The sequence below is a fragment of the Ictalurus furcatus genome, chromosome 24, assembly GCF_023375685.1.
Source record: "Ictalurus furcatus strain D&B chromosome 24, Billie_1.0, whole genome shotgun sequence".
NCBI lineage: Eukaryota > Metazoa > Chordata > Actinopteri > Siluriformes > Ictaluridae > Ictalurus > Ictalurus furcatus.
Window position 1 is genome coordinate 16,201,741 of NC_071278.1, and position 23,244 is coordinate 16,224,984.

At 38.3% G+C, this 23,244-nt stretch overlaps 1 protein-coding gene across 1 annotated transcript in view; it reads left to right on the forward strand.

Moving 5' to 3' along the window:
- The first annotated feature begins 4,512 nt into the window (after positions 1-4,512).
- The window catches only part of col8a2 (collagen, type VIII, alpha 2), a 45,137-nt gene continuing 26,405 nt past the window's right edge, over positions 4,513-23,244 (forward strand). Inside the window, exon 1 of the mRNA XM_053612673.1 lies at positions 4,513-5,085. The gene's annotated coding sequence lies outside the window, so the exon portion shown is untranslated. The remainder of the gene's footprint in view (positions 5,086-23,244) is intronic.

Genomic DNA, 23,244 nt, shown 5'->3' on the forward strand with positions numbered 1-23,244 from the left:
CCTGCATATTTTTGGGCACTATGAGAAAACCCATGTGAACCTCCACACAGACAGTAACCTAAGCCCAGGATCAAACCAGGGATCCTGGCGCTATGAGTAACAGCACTACCCACTGTGCCACCCCCAAACATTCCATTGGAAGGTTAGAGAAGACAAAGTTTGGCCTGGATCAGCTGAATAAAATATCACTATTAAATAGTAGAATATAAACAGGGCCTATAGTAGAAAGATGAGAGCATTTGATTTTGAGAGCATTTTACCTATAGTATTCAGTTACTTTTGTCTGAGGTCTACTAAAACAATTCTACTAATAAAACTTCTGAAAAGCTTCTATTCTTTTGACATTTAATGTTGCCTCTTTACAGCTCATATCTATGAGGTATTTAGTGGTTGTTGGTTGCCTCTAGTGGCATAGCAGTGGCAGCTCTCATTTCTTTAGTTTTACGCATGATCCTCATCACGCTCTTATTGGCTGTATTCAGGGACACCCGGAACACATTAACAAGCACATAGTGAGGCCTTTTTTCATTCATGCACATGCACAGACGCAAGTTCTGAGTCAACTAAGTGGCTCATGGGTGGGGTGCCACCTAATGCAGGTGTTAGAGCTTATTTTTGGCTCCTGACAGGCAGCTAAAGGAAAAAACAGTCTCTGTGATGCAATGGCATAGCATTCAGATTTGTGATTGCTGTTTATTTTTTGTACATTGACCATAGAATGTTAATAAGGGGGAAGGGTAGATGTTATTACCAGATGGTTTTTCTAAGGGAGTGTTTCACCTTGTAAAACTGGGGTGGAGTGGGTGAGGTAGGCAGCAGTCTCAAAAGGTCTCTGAAAAAGGTCTGGTGACAGGCAGCCCCTGCTTCTGAACCCCATGCCACTTCCATAAGTCGTGTAAAGAAACACCCAGGCTCATGGGTGTGAGTAGCAAACCAGAAATTGGCACTCAAATAGCTGCACACAGGACCTCTATTGATGACATCACCAGATGATGCCTATTCAAACTATACTTTTTTTTAATAATAAAATCTGTCTGTAAGGGTTTTATTCTAATGCGTGTTTTGATTCCCATAAATCTTTTTTCAGTGCAAGTATTTTTTTTTTCTCTAATTAGTCCAATTATTAATAATTGGTAGTTTAGTAAACAATGCTTGACTACTTAAATCTTAACTGCTATGCTCAGAATCCTAAACTCTATTCATGTTTCTTTAAAAGGAAGGAAAACTGTTGCCCATATCTTTTATTTTGCGATAAATTTTATATCTACTTTTTCTATTGTAGTACACATTATCATTTTTTTACTGCAGGTAATCATTATTTGTGTCCCACTGAGGAAAAATGATGATATGAAACTGTTAATAAAAATGGCCATCAATGACTCACTCTGCTCATTTTTTTTTTTTTTTTTTTTTTTTTTAATCAGGAAAGCACAGAAAGTCTACCTTTAATTGGGCAGTAGTGGTGGACAAGGCATGGTCGACTTTATGCCACCATAAAAAAATATTCTATAACAAGATAACAGCACATCATATGATAAAAGGAGAACGTGTGATCTATGTCCATCCATCCATCCATCTATCCATCCATTTTCAGTACCGCTTATACTACACAGGGTCGCAGGGGAGCTGGAGCCTATCCCAGGGAACTCGGGGCACAAGGCGGGGGACACCCTGTACAGGGTACCAATCCATCGCAGGGCACAATCAGACACACGCGCATACATTCACACACTACGGACAATTTGGAAATGCCAGTCAGCCTACAATGCATGTCTTTGGACTGGGGGAGGAAACGGAGTACCCGGAGGAAATTCCAAAAGCACAGAGCAGAGGCAGGATTCAAACCCTCAGCCCTGATGATGCGAGTGCTAACTACTAAGCCACCATGTCCCCTTGATCTATGTCTATTTTGGAAAAATAATAGAAAAAAATCTAGTTTTGGAAAATCATTTTTCATAAATTTAATGGGCCTAACATGGGTCATGAAATGTGACATCTTAAATTCAGTTGTGAAATTAGAAATTAAAATTAAGTGGGTTTTTTTTTTTAAATACATGCCTTACATGTGTCCCATAGAACAGATGCTTCTGTTTTACCCAACCCAATTTCAATTCACACCAGTTCTGTGCAATGCTTAGACATGCAAGTAAAAACAAGAGCCCTATCGTGATATGGGGTTTGTGTACTGTCCTGCTGTCTCATTCCACATTTTAAGTGAGCTGTAATGTAATCCAACAGCTGATCCATCTTTGACTCCCCTCTCTGCATGTTCTGTTGACACTCTTATGTATTAGGTGTTAGTTTTCTCAATAAAATAAACTGTTCTGGCGTACCATTGACACATAATGAGCACAAATGCTGCAGATGAAATGATACAGAAGAAATGGCACAGAAGGCCATTTACACTACTCAGACACATACTTTTACATGACACATCCAATGTGAATTCTAGGTAGGAGCAGAACTGTAGTATACGTGTCTCTAAATACATGCAAATTATGAAATTATGAGGAAAATTCATGGTTTTGTATGTGTGACATAAACATTTTCTTCATTTAGCATCTGTATGTAGTTTTATTAACTGAGTGACAAAAAGCACTGAGCTCATTTGCAATTGTTTTAGCACACTGTCTAGCTGAAAGTTTTTCTTTCCTGTGTACCTGGATTTCTTCACCCTTTACCTTATATTTTCCTGAGGACAACGTTATTCCCTATTTCTCCCATTAGGATACATTTTCAAATGTTTTTCTTGTCATTATCCCAATCTACTGCATAAAGCCAGAACAGAAAATATTACTTTCTAGTAATCTAGTGGCGCTACACAATACTGCCACTATTTCATATAGGTTTTACCAAAGCTAGTATTTAGCTATATTTATATTACGTCAAACACCAATTATTTAAATGATTAAGTCTACAAGGTTCTGTAGGTCAGATTAAAATTCTTACTCTGAATTCATCGTATCACTTTTTTTGTTCACAACAGGCCTATACTGGGCCAAACTGTGGACAGTAACAAAATTGTAATGGAGCCATGTGCTTCTCCAATATCAGTATTTGATTTTTTTTTATTATTTTTTTTGACATTAATCTCCCTTTATCTCAGATCTTTTGGTCATTTTCTCTGGCAATTACTCTGCTACTATCAGATTCAGAAATCTGCCAGATTTCAGCCCACACAGACCACGTACAAATTGGTCTTTTCTTTAACCTGAAATCCACCAATTTGTGCTTTCAAGGTCCATTACTACAACACAGTGCATGTAAGTAGGATGGAGATTATCCACATGCCTGTTTATTGCCTGATCCAGTGCTTACATGAAACACACACTCAGATAAGCATCTGATAACCCATCTGATATCCAACCATGGCTGCATGGATGGAAGGCATCCAGTTGCAGCTCCCAGCAGTGGCTCCTATTGAGCACAATAACCCACTTGTTGCTGAAGTCTGCTCTGGCATGATCCAAAGCCCTATCGGTCTTTTGCCACGGCCTCAAATAGCTCAATTTTTAATGTGAGCTAAGATTTAATTGTAGGGTATATAATAGGATATGATGATAAGGGTGCTATTGCTCATTGTTTAATATCTTCAGGTATGAACTGACTAAAGAATTGGCTCTGAATGAGTTCATTGAGTTCATTATCTAAGAAAAACCTGGGAAATTGTGTAAATTGGACTGCATCAAGTTAATTGGAGGAAGATAGTCTTCCATGAATTAATACGTCATTAAAACACACTATATGCTTTGACACACCTTGTTCAGTTCCAAATGTGAGTACAAAGAACAGGATGTTTCCAAAATAATAATAATAATCATCATCATCATCATCATCAATATAAACAGAGATCTTTGTATTTGTTCAATGTAGGCTAATGCTTCTCATTATTTATGTTTTTGCTGCTGGTTAAAACCTCCTATACATTTAATACATATGGTATTCATTTAAGGTATGTCGTTTAACCATTTGTAATTTTAAAAAGTGAATTAGAACAGTCTAATTGGGCTGCAGAAAGTCATGATAGGTTTAAATACATTCTCCTGAATAAATAAGAAAGAACAGTGGAAAGAAATGTAGTTAAAAAAAAAAAACATCACTGAATTCTACTGTGCCGAAGTTCATATAGAAATTGCTCACCAAACTATATCTGTTATACATTGATATGTCCAAATGAGACTGCTTTAAACTGTTTGTTGAAGGAACTTCAAGATGAAAATTACATGGTAGGAGCCATCCCATAGTCTTTCACATAATATGAATGAAAATATTTATTGGTGCAACTATGAAATGGTTTACATGTGTTTCTGTTGGAGGTGGGAAAACAAGGCAAATAGTAAGAGGGAATTCGGGGAACTGTGGTGTCTAATGGATGAGAGGGGGCCAAATTTCAAATCCATCCCTCTCCACTGGCTACCCCATCCCATTCTCCAGTCTCCCCTCCTACCTCCCTTTTGCCTGGCCACAGACACATGTCTTTTGTATGGAAGGAACCAGAGAAACACCCTGTCTCTCTCAGTGGAAAAAAATACTAAGAGAGTTATTGAGAGGGGGATCGAGACAAGAGCCAAGGAGAGTGGAGCTTCCAGGTGCTTTGCCCCTAGTTAAAAGCCCAGTACGAGTGTGTAGCGAGAGTGGTCAGAGCCAAGCCAAGCACCCTTCCTCATGCTTCCTCTCTCCTGCACTTTCCTCCCCTCGCGCTCTCTTTCCCTCCTCCTTCGCACCCGTGAGTGAAAGCGCAGTCATTCAGAAGGTGTGTCTGAAATCTACTTCTAGTCAACTGGGAGACAGCTTGCAAGGACATTTTTCCTCTTCGCTTGGACTTAAATTTTCTCCAGAGACAGAAGCGAACAAAAAGAAGTCCATAAAGATTTTTTTTTTTTCCTCCTGATTTTTTTTATGTTAAAAATCAATATCTGACTGAATCTTGAAGTTCTGAGATAAACCACAAACATTTTCATTTATTTCTTTCATCGCATTTGCTGCATTTTTCAAGATCATGAGCAGAACATAACATACCTGCAGAAAGTACCTGTCTGAGATCCTGAGATATCCCTGAACTTCTTCCTCAAGCAGAAGAGCAAGGTAATTGCACATCTGAAACTTTACTTTGCCTGCTTCCACAGACAGCTGCATGTCATCTTTGAAATTGTTTCTCATATCACGTTGCTGAAAGCCAGTGAGTCTGAAGCCAAGGGCAGTAGAGAAAACAGTGGGCTTTATTTCTCAGTCATAAGACCACATAATTCTCATTGCACTGTTAACACTAGGCACAGAGTAATGCTCAGCTGATTAACACAAATTCAGCATTTTACATCATTCTCTCTTGTTAATATTTATGAATATTTTCTTATTGCTAAATGCAGTCATGGGTTTAAAAATTAATGTCTTTATAATCTACTTAACATATTTCTACAAAGGTTTTTGGAATTAAGGCTGACAACTCTCTGATTTTGTTGTAAACTCAATAGCATTAACTGAGTTGTGCTATTTTGATAAGCTTAGATCTTCATGTGTGTGTGTGTGTGTGTGTGTGTGTGTGTGTGTGTGTGTGTGTGTTCATTTCCTGGTCACTGTGTTGTAGGTTTCAGGTTGTGGGGTAAGGAAGTCACACAGCTGTTTTAGAGAGTGAGTTATATAACTGCTCTACAGTCACTATGACTGACACCTGGGATTGTTTGGTCTATATTGTGCTAAGCATCCTGTCCACTCTATCATATCTACTCTCTCTTATGAACACTTGCTTGCCCTTCAGACCCTCACATACACTGTGCCTCATTAACTGGCATGCCATGTAAGCTTTATATTATCGCTTTTTAAATATTGCATTTCAACCAAAAGATGTCATTTTCACTTTTAATGAGAGAATGCGAGTTTTTAGAGGAAAGACAGAGGCAGAGAAATGGAAACAATGTGTTTTCATTAAAGTTCTGCTTCACTTGTGCTGAGGAACAGTACTCAGTAACACATATTGTTCTTGTCTGGATAGCAGGACCCTGCTTCAACGGTCTGGAAAAGCATTCTAAAACAAAAACAACAAGTGTTTAGAAGTGGAGGCAGCACAGTCAGAACAAAGTACATATGACACTTCGGTCCCTGATCAGTGACAGCTGAACTCTTGGTTGGAAAAGAAGTTTAATGAAGGGTGCCAAAGGCACTCAGAAGAGCCCGTTGTCTATTGCTATTTTTTATGAGGTTTAGTAGAGAATATTGAGTAATGTACAACATTTGGTTCATAGAGGAAGGAGGAAAGGAATGCTCCTGTGTTTTTCAGCCTAATCTCTATCTACCACATCTGTAGCATGGGTGCAATTACAATGGACAAGAATATCCACAACTTTCCCTGTGCTGAGAAAACAACATAACTTATAGTGGAATTCTAAGGGCAGTTGTTGATCTGTCGATGAGATTATAATTCATCCTTTTGAAGATCGGACTACTTTAATCAGAGGGAAATACTTGCAGTTATGAATGACCAAAGTAGTCAACATAGTTCAAAGTAAATATGTAAGTAGGTTTACACCTGATACCTTTGTTTCCTGATACCTGCTTTTTACTATATTGATGTTGGGACATTACATAAAACTGCATACACACAGCTTTGTAACTTTGATTTCTCATTATACCGTATAGTCATTTACAACGAAAAGTATACAAACACCTTTAACAGAGTTCAACAGCTGCCATTAGACTTCCATTATATGTTTCTCAAATCAATAAATTCTCTGTTCTTTCCAGATGATTCAAATGTGTTGAATTTATGATCTATGTTAATTGCACATACACTCGAGATACAAACGATATAGAGTTTGAAAACCACTGGATTAATCCTTTAAGTGCTATAGTACTATGCATACCCTTAGAAATTATTAATTTTTGTTTGTTTGTTTGTTTGTTTGTTTGTTTTAATTGTTGGTGGTTTGGGTTGGGGGGGTTTTGCCATTCAGTAAGAGATGTAGCAATGTATTTTGCTTCTTTCTAGAACTAAATGCTTTCAATTAGTATAATTCTCTGCCAACAGAACAAGATTATTTCAAGCATGAAATTAGTAAAATGTTTAGAAATAGGCCTAGTAATCATATATTTGGTTTATTGTAAACTTATAATAGGACATATTAGATCAATTTGACTATATTCAAGATAATTCCACTTGCTAAGATGCCATTTTTATTTGCAGTGTAGAGAACATTTCTTCAGATGCATATCCATCTTGGCCCCAGGCTAGACCACCAATGCCGCAAATGTCTCAAAATGATTTCAAAGGAAAACTAAAAGTGATTCCTCAACCCTTGAATCAAGGAAAAGTGATTTTTTTTTTCTCTCTAGTATTTTTTTCCTCCAGTCTCAGCAGTAAGAATGTAAACATCCTTAATTGCATTCGCAAGAATCCCTGGGCACCAATGGCACATGACACACATGGGATTGTAACTGTAGTAGATACCTTGATGTCAGCAACCATAGCTAATGGTGACCCATTGCAAACAATCAGAGTACTTTTACAGCAGTGTGGCTCAGTTCCCCTCCCTAACCCTCCTTCACAATGTAGTTAGGAAATCACAGAATAACAGAGAGAGATACTTTGGCTCACTCTGACAGTAATGACAAGAATGTGCTGTGACCATGGATGCCCATCTTTGGGGTGGCCTGTTACTTCACTGTCTGCTTTTATGATACTAGTTAGCGCTGTCACGCAGGGGCTTTTGAAAACTATGTAATTCTTTATTGCACTCCCAGACGTCTGACTCTGGCTTTGATATATGGACCGGCCAAAGTCAGTGCTCAGTTACTGATGGAGAAGCTTCTGCTCCTACACAAAACTGACTGCATGGTTAGAGTTGGGCAATATACTCTCAATTAAATTATTTTATAAGCTTTTAAGTCCAGAAACCATATCAATCATGGGAAGGTTTTTGAACAGCTTGTGTTTTCCTCTATTCTTCTCTAGCACACTTTCTTCTAAGGAGTGGATGTGAAAATTCTTTGGCATAATTGCCTGCTCTGGAGAGGCTGAATACATGAAAAAGAAAAGAATAAGACTCGTATCCAATCCATTATGGATAGTTTTTTTCATTCAGTCTGTAATGGAGAACTGCAGTTTTACTTCCCTGTTGAGAGTACCACTGGATAGACTAGCAGGTTGAATTTGTGCACTCCATAAAACCTGGGCCAAAAAGATAAAAGTTAGAATGAGAATGGAGAGTTTTAAAGGAAGAACAAATTGCCCATCTCCCATCTCATGACTTACAATGTGCAAATATATTCATTCCAAATCCACCAGAAAGTCTGCTTAATGCACACTTTGCCTGCACAAGTGTCTAACAATTTGTCAATAAGCAAAATTCAAAACATTTTACTGTGCTTTGAAATGATTTAGGTGCATTTAGTGAATACATGCTTCTAATGAGGCAGACATATGAGGTTTGCTGTTATATCGCTCATCAATGAATATTACATTAATTCTGCTGATAAAGAACAGAATGCAAATCTGGGATTAGTTTACTGCTTCTTTGTGTGAAGTGATTCACTGAGTGGACCTGTTCTGGAAGTGTATTGTTTATATAATTTGACTAGTATATACAGAAACAAAGAAAAGGCGGTATAACAAGAATAGTATAACTAGAAAACACTAAAGTAGTGGCTTGATATAATAAGATTAGGTTAAACATTATGTCGTTGAGCTCATTTATCCTTGCCGTTACAAGTAGAAGAAAAAAAATGGGGGAAACAGATCTTATTTACTTATTTATATTTTTGTTGTTTTGTTGAGGAAAAAAGAATTCTCCCTCCAGTAAGGTGGTCACAGAAGTTGTTTCCAAGTAATCCCACTAGAGGGCAGCCTTTTTTGACATGTTACCTCAGTAGGGAAACGTGTTTCAGAGGAATGTTACAAACAATGTCCCACCCCACGCATATGGGACCAGTGTCTATGGCAAAACTTTTAGAATTCTACAAATTTTAAAGCACTGCCTTTGTACTACATAACAATTACTACCAATGAAGAGCATGACCATATTAGTTATTATGAAATTCTATAATGACTTTTCTTGTAAGATCAGCATGTATTGCTTCCCTTACTTTTTCATTTTGTTTAGATCAAGAAAATGATATTGATGGAGATTGGAACTGGTATTCATACACACATGTAATACATGCATAAGAGTTCATTCCATGGCTATATAAATCCTATGACATATTTTTTATGGATTATTAATGCAGTTGAGAACCACACCAGTTGAATCTTATCATTCCCAAAGAAAGCAAAGGGAAATTTTTAAGAGTTTCTGCATGTTGGCAGACAGGGTAGGCTTCATACCTGCTAACAGGAAATGAAGGAGAATACCACTCATTCTCCAGGAAAAGCAAAGCAAAAGCCTGCCTGTCTTCCAGGAAGCCACACCCCCATCTTTCACCATTACCATTTGTTCCTCACTGTTTTTTGCTCCCTGAAAGGGAAGAGAAAACAGTCCAGGCACTCAGTGCTACAAAGCAAGAAGTGCATTCCTTTCTCAGGCACTCTGCCTTTACTCAGTCTCTGTATTCTGTGCTCCTGCTGCACACGACTGTAATTCCACCCGCTCTCCACTTAGGGAACGGCAGACTGAAGCAAAACAGCAGATGAGAAATCACGCTCAAATCTGTCGGAAACAGCACTTTGGCACAAGTTTGGTCTGCAATCAGCACAGTACTTAGACTACGCTAGCGATTAGATAGTGTGTGCTAGTGTGTATATCAGCACATTTCATAAGTCATGGTGAGATGTCAAGATTATTTCCAACGGGTTTAACATCTTGTCGCTGAATTCCCATGTGGTGTACATAAACTGACCTGGACAAGGAAAGAGACAGCCTATAAGGGAAATCCTAGGGTTTATTAATGGCTAATCCAATGACTAGTTGCTTTGTTGGGCCTTCTATCTCTACATATTCTTCGTAGAAAATATATTTGCAGTAAACAGTGTTTTCTATGTTGTTTTCATTCATTTTATGACCCTGTTCTTACATTTAACTATATGCTTTGGTAAGAAATTTGTCCAGAACTGCTCCAAGGTTGCTGAAATCTAACATTACTCTGAATAAATAAACTTTACACTATGAAAAGTACTCACTTCAGACTGGCTGGCATAGGTTAGCTATATTGGCTAACACATGAGAAGTTCTCACTTCTCAAAATATGCACACTATTCAAGTGGTTAAAGTTGTAAAAACACTGTGGCTAAGCGAGGAAATATGGACACTAAGCATATGCTAGCCGTTGACTCGGGCTTACAATTTAGCTTGCACAATTTTTATATGAACAATGTAAAGGGTGAATGACACTGGAAATTAGTCAAAACCATCATGAATATTAACATTTTCCGCAGATGTGCTGGTAAATGAATAAGAAAACACTGAATTACATTAGAGTTGACCACAAAGCTCATTTTCATGGTTGCTGCCACTTCTGACATGGACACCACAGGAATACCACAAGAGCAGGCAGTTCATTTGGAATCATCTCATAATCATAGTGAACACATCCCCATTAAGCTGTAGTAGTAGTAGTAGTAGTAGTAGTAGTAGTAGTAGTAGTAGTAGTAGTGATGAATGCACGTGCACACTTTGCACTTGCCTTCATTATCAAGGAGGTCAATCAAAATAAGAAAAGTATTATATGGTTTTACATCGAAAAATTATAGAGTATGGAAGTGTTTTACATTAAACATGACAAGAACAGCATGGGAAAATATCCACTGTTATAAAGCCATAACAACAATCTCATAACAGGGTAATCTGTTGAAAAGTAGTTTGAGGACTAGATCACTAAATACAATGAAAATGAGTTTTATATTTTTCACAAATTTCATATATAAACAGGCAAAACATATACAAAGCCCCATTTTTTACATGCAAGTAAGCAACCATGGCAGAAAAGATGGTTGTCTCTGCTTTATCGCTTATTATCTGATACCATGATGGATGGGTGTTATCTTTAACTTAATAAATACCCTAGCTCCAAGGATACTACAAAATTGCCATCTCGCAAATATAGAACGAGCAGGCTTGAAAGACAGTTGCTAATATGTGTGAGTATTGATTTGTAATAAGGAAACTATTTAAACATTAGGCATTGCATTGCCCTTTAATTTTTATGTTGTTAATATAAGTCTAAAAAGTCAGAAGTTTTTTAATGCAACACAGTAATATGAGCCTTATTCCCCATGAACAGTGCAGAACATCATTTATAACTCTATGAGAAACAGTGCAGAAAGTAATTTAACAAAGGCATCTGATCAAGTTTGCTAGGACACATAATGTACACAAATGCATTCTTTCTTAGAAATTGATGTACAGAATCTCTTTCAGCTGCAGCTGAAGCGGAAAGATTCAGAGGCTGATGAATGAAACCCGCTGTCCAATATTCAATCTGCAAAGTCATATGGCCCCTTTGGGGCTTCATCTTAGCATCATCAATAGCTTCCGACTTTTAGAGCATGTGTTGGCTTTACACTGCGCTCTCGGTGTTGAGCACTTGAGCACGAATCTCTGCGCAATAGTGGTAAAAACAACACTGAGGTTCTGTACCTCATTTGGTGCTGTATGTGAGTTCCTGTCCCTCATTTTAGCTGTGGTTTTTTCTCAAATTTTGTGTTCACTCCCCTAAGCTCTGCCAGATCTCATTCTCACATTCTCATCTCTCCTGCATTTTCCTTGCTTTCTCTTTTCTGCCTTTTGAAAATGCACTGGACGGAACTGAGTTTTTCCGTTCCATTGGCAGTGAAAAGAAATAGCGAAGCTTGTCAGGCGGCTATTATTATTTTTCCTTTTGCTTACCATCAGCTCTATCAGAAGCCTCTTTCTCATTGCTGGGCATATGTAAATGTCTCTACCATTACAATCAAAGCACACTTATCAGCACTCTTTCTATGGATGGCTTCTGAGGCTTATGGACGGTGTCTGAGTGTAGGCCTGTGCTCTCAATTACAGAGGGTCTATGTTATGGGATATGTTCATGTTTTCCATTTAGGAATTGTATCCATCACTGACCTTTTTCTCTACATTTCCCTCGAATCCTTGATTTTGTACATTAACTGTTGGCTCTACCTATTTACCGGAATATATATTTTTATCTTATGATTTATTTCTTTCATCTTTTTCTTTATAGTATTGACTTTAATACTTTTAATTCAACAAATATTTTTTTAAAAACCACTTAATATGTTACGCTTTAGGCAGCATATAAATCTATATCTTTGTATAATGTATACTGTATATTGTTATATTTTTATATTTTCTATATTGAAATAAATTGATTTAAAATTAATTTAATTATGAAGCTTTGTATAAAATGTTGTAAGACATTTTTTGAAGTCCACACAACTAATATTTTCTTGCATATCAAGTTACATCTGTAAGCCAACATCCTGCACCATTGTACACAAACATAATTAGAGATAATTATTTAATACATTACTTTTCTAAAATTCTTCAATACATTATTTCTCCTGTTTTAGATTTGTACCATTATTAAGGCAAGACAGGGAGGTGGTGGGTGTGAAAACTTCATTACCAGTAGAGAATAAGAGAGATGGGAATTTAAAGGAAGCTTATTAGGAAGAAGGTGGTGCTTCAGGTCTGGCTTTTCTTCTAAACTTCAGTTATTTGGTAACTCAATTTAATACTTTGGAGAGTAATTCATTATGTTTATCCACACATCAAACCACTCTCCTAACTGTTTCCATCAGAGTAGGGTAGAACAATTGTGTGCCTATAATGTATATTTAAGTCTGTTAGATGTTTGATGGTAGATGTTTTGAAATAGTGGATGGACTGACCCAGATTACACTACTCCTGGTGACTTTCATACCTGATTTAACTCGAAGAAAATATTCATCTAACATTCATCCAAAGGCAAACACATGGTACAATTTAAGCACTGGACCAAGCAATGTACTCATGTACAAATGTGACATTTAGTATTCCTCTGTAGAATGAGGTCTGAATCAACTGTCTATGGTAGTGTATATCTTGTGGTTTGCCAGGATAAGGCCTTTCGTTGTATGCAGGTTTTGCTTGAATGTTGTGCTACCTTTCTTACAAAACCATGGTCAGTGACAGAGCCACCTTAATAAGAGTTGAGGTCCAGCTGGAGGCATTTAGTCTGTGTTTTGTTTAGCTCTATACCTGAACATCAGACCCCAACTTAAACAAAGGACTTGCTTTACACTAGATTAAACAGTAGGCTGATGTGGTGTGTTTGGGGAATTTTTTTATTATTATTTGCTGATGTTTGATTCAGAGCACTTGCTCCCTTTTTTCCGTGAACCGTGTCTGGCAGCAAATCATGACATGGGATTCCCAGACTTGCGCAAAAAACAGAACAGAGCCAGCTCCTCCACAGTTCTGGTCCTTCAAATAAAACTTAAATTATAACTTTTCTTTGTGCTCTACAGCCAAGGTTTTCCCCTCCATACTAGCTATAGGAGTAGAGGTAGTAACTGATATTTTATTAGAACTGGGATAAATAGGCATTCGTGGCTATTTAAACTCCACTTTAAAAACCGAGTTCTGTTTTACATGTGTTCACCAAGTACATTTACGCTGTTTTTTGGAATGGATGAACGCTACCAGTAGCTCAATCATTTATCGTTATGATTATTATGATGATGATGATGATGATGATGATGATGATGATGATTATTATTGTTATTATTATTATTATTATTATTATTATTATTATTATTAAGCTACTCAATAGATTGCAATTGTCAAATTTAGTCAGAACTCCACTTTTCCTATCAACCTAGTGCTGTATGTACCTATGCTTAAATTAAAACCACCAATGGTCATGTCTATTATGTGCTTGTAACTGTGTTAATGCCTGTATTATAATAAGTACATTATAGTTGTTTACCTCCCAAACACTCGGGCAGTACTAAGATGCCTTTTCTCTACAAGTTTTCCAGCAAACCTCCAGACCACCAAATAACTTTGTTTCACAGCACAGGCAAGCTTGTCAAGATGAGAGCACCCATATGGGCTATATGCAGTCCAGCTTCCAAGCACAACTGGCCATTTAGGTTCTGAAAGGATGTTGTCCATGGTAGCAATAGATTGGAATCTTGCCCTGTTTGGACAGATAAAAGAGATAAAACATGCTGAGAATAAAGAAAAATCCATAATATTCCTAGACTTTTTTTAAACAAACCTCAAGAAGAGCATTTGAAAGTAGATTAATACGCCTAACCTTATTTCAACTTTTTGAATAATCTTCCAAATACCCAAAAGATACAGTAATTACTTAGTAATCATCTCAAAGGAGATATTCTCTAGCCAATAAACACAATATTTTAATTAGTGTGTGCTTCTAATCCATTACCAAAGTGTTTCATGTGGCCTACAGCTGGTTACATGCACTTTCTCTCTCAGTTTTTCCTTCCTCAATGCAGCCAATCAAAGCTCTATTTGTTGCTGCTGCTCTAATGCAAACCAGAGATTTAGTGATTGGTGATTTGCCAATAACTCTTCTTAAGCACAAAAAACTCTTTCCTACCCTGTACACACACTGGGTGGATGGGAATAAAGAAAAATTCTCATGTCTTACAAGCTACAGTATTCATCACCATGTGAGTGTCTGCTTGTGGAGTCATTTTGTGAGCAGCATGTGGGAGCTTTGATCTGAGAGAGGTTTGGCAGTTTCAAATTGTTCACTTGCCATATTTGCTAGGAGGCAAATATTTTTACTTGATTATACAACTGAAACCTTTGCTTCCTGTAATTTGTAAGTCATGTCACAGAGGATTTAGAACAATTAAGATGAGCATGCAAACTCAGTCTAATGTTAAATTGTTATACAGTGTTCATGCCGCCTCATCCGTAATGTGTTTGCTAAAGAGAAATCAGAGGGAATTTGTGTCAGCTCCTTGTATAGAAATCCACCTCCTACAATGTGCAATGATATATTGTACAGCAGAGCTGTTTAATTTTATTGGTCAGAATGTGTTGATCAGGGCCGGACTGGGACATCATTTCAGGCCGGGAGTCTCCCACTCATCCAGGCCACCCCACACACCCAGAATAAATTTTTAAACCACTGACAACCCTATTTTTTCTTTCTTAAATTCAATTTACTACACACAGTTTGCCATCCCATAAAAACAAACAATCAACCTAGAGACAATGAAGCAGTCCTAATTTATATCAGCTTACATGGGTATGCCAAGCATTTAACAAATACCACAAGTGCAAAGCTGCCAGTAGCGCTCTATATTTCACTCACAAAAGTACATTAAAAGCAGAGAAAGGTAAACAAAAGACACTTTTTTTTTTTTTGCCATTTTTCATGGACCTGTCACTTCTTTACCATGTCTACTACTATAAACAGAACTGTCTCCACATTATTGGAAAACAACAACTTTTTAACCTTAATGTAATTTGTGAGCACAGAATCTAAATTTATTTTAGTTAAAAATACCTGAGATTTAACCATACTATATTTTATACGAATATATTAAAGCATATTTAATTTCTCTTATTTTACCTCTACCGGTCATCTCAAGTTGACCCTGAAGAGTGCCCACAACTCAGAGCTAGTGCCAGGTTGACTCTCTCCACCTTTCTGTGAAAAACAGGAGAAAAGGGGGGGTTTTTTTCAACCTTACATATGGGAAGACATAATTTTCTAAATTCCCTAAATAATCTGTTAGCACAATACTAACTACGTCATGACAATATCTATTTAGAAAAATCCTAATATTAATTAAACATGATGTTGCCTTTTATGACTCGTAGCTTGGGAAACTGTCTTAGTTGTTATTGCTGTTGTTGTTGTTATTGTTGTTGTTGTTTGCCCTAATTGTATTTATAACTTCAACATTTAAAATAACAACATGGAGGGCTCCCTAACTGGACGTAACTTTGGATATTTGTCTTCTAAATTACTTAGTATTATAATTATACAGTAGATAATGCTGGCCTTTAGCATATTTTGAATGACGATATAGTGCTGACGTCTGCTAGTAGTGAAACTGTAGTTAATACTTGATTAGCTAAGTTAGCAAACACAAAGCTCCAGTATTTACAGGTGAGACTGAACTGCACTTAATTTTGCTACACTTCTTTTTGGAGGTCTTTCCTCTTGTGCCCTTTCCCTCTCTGCTCCCCGGGGCCGCTTCCTCTCGATCCTCGCTCTGTGCAATGATGTCTGCTTGAACCCATTCGCAGGAGCTGAGGCCAATGGTTGCAACGTTGCAAGTAAAGACTAACAGATTGATGATTTATTATTTATGCTGAAGGGTCCGGTGGGACCGGTCCAAAACCGGCTCCTTCTCCAGATCAAACGCTTCCTTCAGCAAGGCGTCAGGCCCCTCTGGAACTCCCACTATCTTAATGTTATTGCGCCGTGACCTAGACTCCAAGTCCTCACATTTATTCTCCAACTTGTCTACGGTAGCAGTGCGAGACTCGATAGTAGTCTTCATCTCATTGGTACAACCGGAGAGACCATGCTCCATTTCCCCAACACTACCTATCAGTGTCGATATGGTAGCATCGGTAGCAACTTTATCACTAACCAGCTATGTTTTCACGGCTTGCAGGTCAAGCTTGATAGTACACAGAGCATCCCCGAGAGTCTCCTGGAGCTCCTTATTAAAAATATCGGCAATGTCTTTCCTCAGCGAAGCTAGCAACTTGAGCCTGAGGGCAGCAATGTCGGGGTCAACACGCGGTGAGGCAGATTCATGCAGAGTCACACATAGAGCGACTCACAGCGACAATACGACCGGAGACCGTTCATTTTCAATGAGATCTCGCGACTTCCGGCAACATGAGCGACGGCGACCATTGGTGACCGGATGTGGGCGTGTCCAGCGACGCGACAAAGTTGAGAAAAGTTTAACTTTATGCAAATTTGGAACGACTTGGTGCAGCGACTACCAATGGGAGTGAAGAAGAGTGAGCACACGTCATCTGTGGCCACGGCTCAGCTCAGCTTAGTTTGGGATCTTAGCATTTAAAGCAATAAATAAATAAATAAACAATAATGAAACATTTACTTTTTGTTGCAATTGAGCAAAATCCCAGTGTAGCAGAATACCGGTGTCGCTCCCATCTCAGTAAGTGAGCGTCACCATTAGGGTGTCACTCAGTATATGTTCGATGGTGACGGGGGGCCGGACCGCAGCTCTTCGGCCGTGGCCTCTGTGTTTCCTGGGTGAAGTGACCGGCTTGTCGCTGATTCCGAGCAGCACCGCCCTCGGTCACCGTCTAACATATAGTGAATGAAACCCTAATGGTGATGCTCACTTACTGAGATAGGAGCTACACCGGTATTCTGCTACACTGGGATTTTGTTCACTTGCAACAAACAATGAGTATGTTTCATTATTATTATTTTGCTTTAAACACACTAAGGCCATAAGCTAAGCTAATTGGCGCTTGTGCTTTTGCCGCATGTAGATAGCCGAGCACACACCGCTTCTCCTTCATCTCGTAGGATATGATGCATATATACACTGATGAATTTTATATAAACTCGTCTCTCTACAGAATGTTTTATTTCAGCAACAAGAAAACTGGTTTGTTGCCAAAAGTGGAATGTTAGATGCGCCACCCATGTTACTATGACAACCAGTAGTAGGAATGCCTACCTGCGACTTCATAGTACAGCGACTGGCGACTTGCAGCATAAAATCACTGTGTGTGTGTGTGTGTGTGAACACAGCATCAGGGGAAGAAGGCGATTCACTCGCAGCTGTGGTCGTGGCACATACACTAGGCCTCACTTGTGTCTATTAAGAGTTTTCATGTTTTTTTCCCAGACATTTTAACGTAGATCAAAGTTAAACGTCAAAAGAAAAAACGGAGTACAGTAAGTCAAAATCTATGGTATGACTGAAAAGTGCAAGATAATTACAATTTTAATTGAAAACAGCAGGAGCCTCCAACCTCACTCACTCCCTGCCCACCCCCCCCTGGTGTTGATTCATTTTCTATAAGAGCACAGATATTAGTGCTGGCTGCAAGGTTTATATTAATACACTCATTTGTTATGCTTTCTATATAAATCTCTTGAAAGGCCTTTACAAAAGACTGGAGGCTGTCATAGCAGCAAAGGGGGGACCAACTCCATGTTAATGCACTGGTTTTAGAATGGCATTGTTAAACAAACACAAATGAGCATGATAGTTAGGTGTCCGCATACTTTAGGCCATATAGTGTATTTTTAGACCCCTTGTTTCCAACATGCTCTCAAACTAGATGTCTTGACAGTACCTGTTTCTCTCTTAACCCTGACTGTGAAATCAGAATGCTCATAGTCATATTTCAGCATGTAACTTTGTTTCTATATGTAGCACTCATAAAAGTTAAGCAGAGTTGCTGATTACCTGCATGAGTTCATCGTAACAGCTTAGAACATACAGTATTTATTCAGAATTATATGTTCTCTCTTTAAAATATATGGGTAAGAATTGTTTTTCTTTTTACTACTTAACTTTTACAATGCAAACATCCTCAGTCTACTGTCAGCATTGGGTTCCACTTTACTTGACTCATTATGGGATGTGACCAAGCCTGATCTCCACATGTCATCATGGTAATATTGTTCAATTGATGAGATGTCAGCTGTGGGGCATCTAGAGTTCAAAGTCACCTGTAAAATGAATCCTTGAGAAGACAAAGACTGAATTGTACCTTTGAGCCTAAGATGAAATGAGGCTTATCCAAGTCAGAAGGTCACCCGTCCCATCTCCCGGGTGGAGACTGGCATGTTAGAAGATGACCCCTCTCTACAAAGAATGTATGATCTCCTTCAATTCAAACATTATTATCCCTGTCAGATCTATTTTCCTGGCATGGGTTTTTGCGCAATCAAAAACTTTGTAAGGAGAGCACACTGAGAACATATCTGCACACAGAGTCTCAGTAGTGCTGTAAATGCTGCATCTCTGTATGGATGGTCCGGTTAAAACCATGCACAGTGAGACTTTTGTAGAGGAAGTCCACCCTGTATCCCACAGTAACAAATCCAGCTCCGTGAATGTATTCCTGCTCTGAACACTAAAACGTTTCTAATGAACTTATTTGCATGTGTTTATAATAACTGCTGAAGGCTAGCAGTGTGATGACTAATGGCAGCAAAATGTCATTTCCCACCAATATATCAGGCTGTAGAAAAATCATGCATTTAAGCATTAACATTTGGCTTGAAACAATATGTGATGATAGCATCTCGATATTGATATTGGTTTTCTGCATCACTGCTAGTTTAGATTGTCAGAGAAAACTGTCCTGTATTAATAATGTAATAAAAACAAAAGGGAAGAAAATAAAAAGTGGAAGAAAGTGAAAAACAATACAAAGAGACAGCTGTTCTGTCTCTGCAAGCAAAATCATATACCACTTTGATGACGCTTTTATCAGAAACACGGTCTATTAATTAATATGGTACATATGGTACATTAGGGGCGGCTATGGATCAGGTGGTAGACCGGGTGGTCCACTAATCGTAGGGTTGGAGGTTCGATTCCCGGCCCACGTGACTCCACATGCCGAAGTGTACTTGGGCAAGACACCGAACCCCGAGTTGCTCCCGATGGCAAGTTAGCGCCTTGCATGGCAGCTCTGCTACCATTGGTGTGTGAGTGTGTGTGAGAATGGGTGAAAGAGACACAGTGTAAAGCGCTTTGGATAAAAGAGCTATATAAGTGCAGACCATTTACCATTTACATTACTTAATAAAATCACAATACTATAGTATACAGTATAATACTATATGGCCAAAGGTTTGTGGACACCTGACCATCACAACCATTTGTGCTTTTTGAACATCCCATTCCATATTTAGTCCCCCTTTGCTGTTACACGAATCTCCACTCTTCTGGAAAGAATTTCCAGTAGATTTTCGAGTGTAGCTGTGGGGATTTCTGTTCATTCAACCACAAGAGCATTAGTGAGGTCAGACATTGATGTTGGGTGTGGAAGCCTGGCATTCCAATTCATCCCAAAGGTGTTCAGTGATGTCAAGGTAAGAGCTCTGTGCAGACTACTCGAGTTCTTGAGTAGCATGGATATAAATAGGCAATACAGAAGAAAGTCCTGATAGAGGATAAAGTAAATAAATCTAGAAATCACCCCTTCTACACTTCTTGTACTTTCATAAGAATTTCAGAAGAAATAAAACAGCTGAAGATCATAATACCCAACTTTACTTGGCAAAAGTTTCCTTTCAGACATGCCATTGCATTATAATAGATCGTAAATAATGTAAAGTTGCATTAAAAACCATTTACTGGGTAAAGAATACACTAAGAATTTCTTTTAATAAGACGTTCAAATGCTTTAGTTCTCTAAACATCAAATGTTCTTTCAAAATATTGGGTCTAGAATGCCATTCACCCACAAATAACACACTCATGCATGCAGTCAGAGACTTAAAATGAGTTGCAGGAATACACAAGAATTTGAGAATGGGCAATTTGATTGGGTTCAGATAGATCCAGACACTGAGCAGATCCTTGTACAGATTTGTGTCCCAGGATGTTCCTGCTTCAGTCGGGAGAATCTCGGTCTCAGAGAGCATTTGTGGGAAATAGAGTCACATCTCATTATCTGGGGAGTTGGATTATGGTGTGCTCACCATCTGCACTGCCAGTCACCTCAGATACACTCCAGCGTTCATTCATTCCACCAATTTCCCTCTCTGCCCCTTTCCCACTCTTCAGCACATGGCTGGAATGTTTCTGTAATTGCTTTCAGTTGGTTTGCTCTGAGAGGATAAAGGAAAGCAGTACTGCTCATTTGGAAACTACATTTTTCCTATATGTGGCTGCACATAGGAGTGAACATTAAGGGAGGAGGAGATGCTTGACTGTTTGCTCATACTGAACAGTTCACATGCTTCCACACTAAGCATTGAACAACTGCCTCAATTATTCAATCCATCCATCCATCTTCTATACCGCTTATCCTTCAGAGTCGTGGGGAACCTGGAGCCTATCCCAGGGAGCATCGGGAACAAGGCGGGGTACACCCTGGACTGGGTGCCAGTCCATCGCAAGGCACAATCACATATACTTTCACACACCCATTCATACACTATGGACACTTTGGACATGCCAATGAGCATAGCATGCATGTCTTTGGACTGGAGGAGTAAACAGGAGTACCCAGAGCAAACCCCCACAACACAGGGAGAACAAACTCTGCACACACAGGGCAGCCACAGGAATCAAAGTATTGAACCCCCAGCCCTGACGGTGTGAGGCAAACATGCTAACCACTATAATCATCATTATATGAATTATGAGACTGCATGGAAATGTACAGCCATGGTACCTATAGGCAAACACTCATAGTACGCACACATACACATTTTACCCCCTCTATTTCGCTTATACTGATGCACGTGAACACACACCATACCACCCCACATAACTATTTACATTCCCATAGGATTTTAAGCACTATCTATGTTATTCCAGTAAAAACCACAGGTAGCCTATGTCTCAGGAAAAAAAGACTGAGAGAGGTTTATTAAAGGTTATTTCTTACTGCTGGTTTTATTTTCCTGTATGTACTGTATGTCTTCTGTAAAGCACTTTGTAAATATTGTTAAAAATATAAAAAGTGTTATATAAATAAAGCTTTACTTACTTACTTACTTACTTACTTACTTACTTACTTACTTATTTAAAAACAAAATTAGTGAAAAAGTCTGTCAGACAATGGTTATTTTCATGTTTCTTTTAGTCTCATTCTTGTCAGGTTTTGTGGGGGTGCTGAATGTCATTGCAGGATTTACTGTGTACGAAGCAAGGTGTGAAAGGTTCTCATTCCTGCCTTTCTGCATGGGTTTTTCTTCCTTTTTTAACATTAACATGAGTGTGCACCTCATGGGAAGTATATTTTTTCAATGTATTCCTTTAGCAGAGACAATATGGCTACATACAGAAATCTCATCAAGATCAAGCCAGTATTTCCAAATGAGGGCTCATCAATGTGATTTATGGCCTGAAATTCTCCTCCAGACCATATAACGGCATTGTACAGCTAAACATTCCATGACTATTCATGACTATTATTTTTGCATTATTTTCCCACTGTTTCAAACACCATAACAGTATTATATTCTCTCAGCACCTCATATCATACAAAATAGAGTGAAATGTGTTTTATATTCACTTTCTTATGTTGTATCATATCCATCAAGTACAATGCAATAATTTAGAAAAGATGGTTTGTCATGGGTTCTCGGGATAGTTAAGAGCTACTTGGAATCCTCTCTAAAAGCTGTACATAGAAACTTTAAAATTTCCCCCAGAGGGACAAACCAAAGAATGCTTAAGCAATGGACAGGAGTATAGATTCACAGTGTAGATTTTTAATGTCATCCCACAAATATTACCATCGTAGCAATCATTTTAAAGCATATAGTAAATATTTATTGCATATCGACCTGTAAAATAAATACAAGGCAACTGGAAAAGATCATTCTACATCTCAAACATTCTTACATTTTCCACTTGAGAACAGTTGTGGGCTATCGACCTGTGTCACCAGTACTACAGATTTCTGGCCAATCTTTTTGTTGTTAACAAGAGTCAATATATCAAGTTCCATGGTGTTTGTGGATACATGCCCAGTATGCAAAGGCCAACAGAGTTAGAGTACCAAAGAATCTGTATTGTCCAGTGAAATGGTAGTTGATATAATCTGCAACAAAAACTATCATAAGTTATATCAATCTGTGCCACAAATATTCCAGATTTCTAGCCGATCTTTAAATAGTGTCTGTAGCAGACTGTCCACTAACTTACCAGACATAAAGACAGCTGCATATTTTTCTTCAATATTTGATTTCTCCATGGTCTGAAACGCAATAATACTGTATGTAGAGGCCCAAGGTGTCTATGGATTCATGCCCAGTATGCAAAGGCCCACAGAGCTTGCCTAAAGTGCCACAGAATCTTGTCTAGTAAAAATGGCAATAGTCCAACAAGGATTATTTTGGCACTTAATCTTCCCCTTTTTAAAACACACACACACACACGCACACACACACACACACACACACACACACACACACACACATAATAAATGAAATAATGAATTCCTAGCTTATGACCAAAATGATGGCTTTCCACAAATGTCTTAGTATGGTCACTAAAGATTATTTTAATTATAATAATATCTGTAACAGCCATTTAGTCACAAACGTTCATTTGAAAATGGTAAAATAAAGACCCTGGTCATGTGGTCCAATGTG